At 32.7% G+C, this 4,805-nt stretch overlaps 1 protein-coding gene across 1 annotated transcript in view; it reads left to right on the top strand.

The window, feature by feature from the left end:
* Positions 1–2,610: 2,610 nt before the first annotated feature.
* The window catches only part of LOC145291190 (sterol regulatory element-binding protein cleavage-activating protein-like), a 190,214-nt gene continuing 188,019 nt past the window's right edge, over positions 2,611–4,805 (top strand). Inside the window, exon 1 of the mRNA XM_080136769.1 lies at positions 2,611–2,833. The gene's annotated coding sequence lies outside the window, so the exon portion shown is untranslated. The remainder of the gene's footprint in view (positions 2,834–4,805) is intronic.

Below are 4,805 nucleotides of genomic sequence, written 5' to 3' on the forward strand. Positions count from 1 at the left end.
AAATCATTTTTAAGCAGTTAATGGGAATTTATATGCATTACAACATAAATCTTGCAAATTTGAATTATTGTTGCGTTATCTCCCTTTTTTTCTTGACTTTGGTTTTAAAATAGCAGGCAGGAAAGTCTCTTTTCAGTTATTCATAAAATTTGATTTTTCGTACATCATGCAGATTTTTCTCTATTTTTGTTTTTTAATATAAGGGGAAATTCTGGGGAAAAACCTACTTTGCTCCGAAACAAAAGGCTGATACAAGCCTGTGCCAGATTCTGCCTAACTTTGCCTTCAAAGTAAAGTACATTGTGTTGGTACTTGTTTGCATTAGTGATTTTTTAAACCAACATATTCCAGGTGAAAACATTGTTACGTATTTACATGCCAAGTCGAAATTAGTATAAAATCCAAAAATTATGAAAAATGATCCAATAGAAGATGTGATACATGTATTAAAAATAAAATCATCTACAATGTATGCTCTGTTTAAAAATGGCAGACCCTTAATTTAAGACAATTTAAGTCAAGGGAGATAAGTCAGTTTATCGTACTGAATTGATTGCACACCTATATATATTATTCCTTAATTGGAATTTTTTATTTTGAGATGAGCATTTTTTATGTTAATTTTATTTTTATTTCGGACTATTAGTCTCATCTTTATTAGTTGTTGTTTGTTTGTTTTTATTGGTTCACAACGTTTCGGCCAACTTCCTCTGGCCTTCGTCAGGTGGTAACCGCGACGGATAGGAACTTCGAATCTCCTAACTGCATTCTCAGCCATCACTGCCATCCGTAGTTGTCGTCGTCTCACCACATTTTTGACCAATTACCTCTGGCACGCTTTGGGTGGGATTGAAACCGCTATCTTCAGAAAGCGTGCCAGAGGTAATTGGTCAAAAATGTGGTGAGACGACGACAACTACGGATGGCAGTGATGGCTGAGAATGCAGTTAGGAGATTCGAAGTTCCTATCCGTCGCGGTTACCACCTGACGAAGGCCAGAGGAAGTTGGCCGAAACGTTGTGAACCAATAAAAACAAACAAACAATAACTAATAAAGATGAGACTAATAGTCCGAAATAAAAATAAAATTAACATGATTGCACACCTGTTCCACTAAAAAACATACTGTAAAACTCGATAATTTGATAAATTCTATTTTTACTGGTAATTGTTTTTCTACTGGATCATTTTTCATAATTTATGGAATTTATACTAATTTCGACATGACATGTAAATACGTGATAATGTTTTCACATTTAAAAGGTAACGAATTTACACAAGCAGCAATTATTTTCTTAATAATAAAAATTCATGTTTTTTTTTGTTTTTTTAATATATTTTCATAGTTTTAGGAAAGTATGAGTGATGTCCCTTCGACTAAACCAGTTATTATGTCAAAAAAATAATAACAATTAAAAATAGAGTTTATCGTATGTTTTAATCTGGAACAGTTATGCGACCAATTTAATATGGCAAACTGACTTAGCTCCCTTGATTTGAATTGACTTGATTTGAATTGACTTAACTTTTTAACAGAACATTGTGGAATAATCGGAATTACCTCCCTTGGACTGTTAACCCTCTTTCCTCTTACTGAACTCTTTTGAAACGAGAGACAAAAAAATGTAATGTAATCGAGCCCCATGCGGGCTGTAAGAGTGAGTCAATAAATCCTGTCGTATTTCATATTTCTCTTTTTGTTCTGTTCTTATACTAAACCCTTCAAAACCTTACAAACATATTTGTGGATTATTTTTTTGTTAAAAATGCGTCTGGCACATCTTCCACTTGATCATTTTCCATAATTTTTGGAATTTATACTAATTTTGACATGCCACGTAAGTACTTAATAATGTTTTCACTTAAAATGCGTTGGTTTAAAAGATATGGAAAAATGGTTGAGTACCTCTACCGCTCCAGTAGATATCTCACTGCCGATGCAGTCCTCTATCTGTATAAGAGCCAAGTACGCCTTAAAATGGAATACTGTTGCCACATCTGGACAGGAGCTGCTCAGTGCACCCTATTCAGCCTTGATACAGTTCAAAACCGGTTCGCAATCTTTTCTGCAACCTTTTTTACCACAGAAGAGACAGTGCGAGCCTGTCTACTTTATTTTTATTTTCATGGCAAGTCCTTGAGTCCTTGACTCAACTCCAATCTATGGTTCCCCTTTGCCAAACTTTCACAAGAAAACACTTAACTAGCTATGACTACTATATACGATCCCCCTCCCCATTCTCTATTGGTGCCTATATCTAAATGCAGATTTCATGAATAAAGTTTCTTTCCCAGAACTGCCAGCCTGTGGAATACTGTTCCGCTGGCCTACTTCCTGGTTGAATACAACACAGTAGTCTTAAAATCCAATGTAAACAAGTTCTTGTTAAGCCGTCTCCATAGATAATAAAATTCTACCCGCTTTACACCATTAACGGTTACTACAGTAATATCTTACATTCATTAACTCTTATTCTCGAGTGGCCTTGATAAGTGGTGACTCCCAAGTAAATAAAAAATAAAAATAAAAAAATCACCAATCTAAACAAACACCGCACGCATTTTGTTTTAGGAAAATGTGAGTGATGTCCCCTGACTGAAACGTTTATTATGTTCGGTATGGGTTTCCATATCACCTGATATCAATAAGAGTTACGTCCCTTGCATGCAAGTCTAAACTAATCGCATTTTCACTCTTGTCTTGTGCGTTTTTTTTTTTTTTGTTGTCCGAGTAAACTATTTTTTTTTTGTCGTCAATTAATTCGCTCTCTTGTTGCTTCGGTCGGAACTTCATCGATATATCAAACACATTTACACGAGCCAATCTTGCCAGGTAGGAAGGAATCTCCATTTCTAAACCCCCTTTTTTAGTAATACTTGTTTCTTTTTTTGTTATTTTAATATAATTATTATTCGTCACGCCATTCTCGATAATTGTTCTTTCACGCCGTCGCTTACGGAAAGCAAGAAAATTCATTATTTACACAATACGAAACACGATGTCTCTTAAAATTGTTAATAATTTAATAATTAAAATATGTTTGAATAAATAATAATATTGCAAGAGTTTGTCACGTCGGTTTTTTATGTATAAAATATTAAAAAAGATTTCAAATTAAAAAAAAAAATATATTTGCGTAAATTAATAAGTTTAAGATGATAAAATCGAAATAATTTATCTTGATAAAAATAAACGGTTAGAAATTTGGAAAATTTAATATAAAAAAATAAAGAATAATTTCTATTAATAAAAATAATGACAACTTCACGTGTACCTGTTTTTTTTTTTTTCGTAACTACGTGACTTGCATTTTGAATTAATGTTTTTTTTTTGTGTTTATTTATATTTACTTATTAATCAAATATCGGTGCTTATGCAGAGAAGGTACTATGCTATCCTTTTTTAAATAGTATTTTCAAGTTATGCAGCATCTTTTGTTTTGGTAAATTGTTAGGCGAAAGTACAGAATAGTTGCAAAACAACCACCCCTCCCCATGTTAAGAATGGGCTTCTAAATAATGACATCATTTCAGCACGGTACCTTTTTTTTTACATAAGTGCCCCAATATTTATTGAAAAAGGAAATGGTGCTTGTGCAGAGAGTGATCCGCACTATTTTTTTTTTTTAAATCGTATTTCCAAGTTTAATTAAAGTTTTATGATATGTCTTTTTTATTCAATTGTAAGGTTGAAGTATAGAATAGGTACAAAACACCCTCCCTTCCCCATGTTAAGAATGGCTTTTAAAATAATAACGTTATTATTTACGTCCGGATCAGGATCACTCTCTCTGCACTAGTACCAAGGAAATATTTAATATTGTAAAATTACCTTTTTTTTTAAAAAAAAAAAAAAAAAGAAAAAAAGTCCTATTAAAAAAAGGGTGCTTTGCTTCTTAGCCAGTTTATGGACCGTGTTATTTTTGGGATAAGATTTATTAAATTGTTAGATGAAAGTACAGAATAATTACAAAACGCCCATCCTCTCCCATGCTAAGAATGGGTTTCTAAATAATAGCTTTATTATTTCAGCATAATCCGTATTCTGCATAGGTTCCAAGATTTTTAAAAAGTCGTTCTTTTTAAATCTTATGAAATCCCCCAGAATGATTTTAAAATTATTTTATAACAATTTGGTTCTAAAAAACAAAAAAAATGCTCTTAAAAAAAAAAAAAAAAAATGAAATAATTCAACAAAACATCCGGCATGATCAGGAAGAAAAATAGAAACTATTTATAGAATCTGAAGATGTTCAATTGAAAAAAAAATCTTTTAAATAATATAGTTGGGCCATCGATAATCGCTCGAAAATCGAACAAAATACTGGTAGAAACCCATCCAATAAATGTCACCGGTCGTGCGAAAATGTAATGTTCTACCGGTATTTTGTTTAATTCTCGATTTTTGAACGACTATCGAAGGTTTAAATAGCAAAACCAAAATCATTTTTTTTCTAACTCAACAGATTTGACACTAACTTTGTTTTCAAATGAATAAACAATTCAAAATAAGTTGAACACACAAATGTATCCAGGTAGATAGAAGAGTAATTTATCTTGCCTTTGGTAACATTTATTTCTTTCAGCACTTTGTTTTGTTTCTATTGTAAAAAATGTCCCATATTCCTTCTCAAAACCATTCCTAATAACATGGTCCCTCTTGATTGCAGTGTAGTAGCTCGTTCTGTGTTGTTCTAGGCGCCGGTCCACCCTCCCGGGCTTTGCTTTCTCTTTGAGAAGGGGTTAGGTTATTGCTTAATCGCCTGAGGCGCACTCGCCAAGGAATGCCGCGGAACTACCTGGGT

This window comes from Euprymna scolopes, chromosome 12, assembly GCF_053919585.1.
Source record: "Euprymna scolopes isolate OS-2025 chromosome 12, ASM5391958v1, whole genome shotgun sequence".
In the NCBI taxonomy this organism is placed as follows: domain Eukaryota; kingdom Metazoa; phylum Mollusca; class Cephalopoda; order Sepiida; family Sepiolidae; genus Euprymna; species Euprymna scolopes.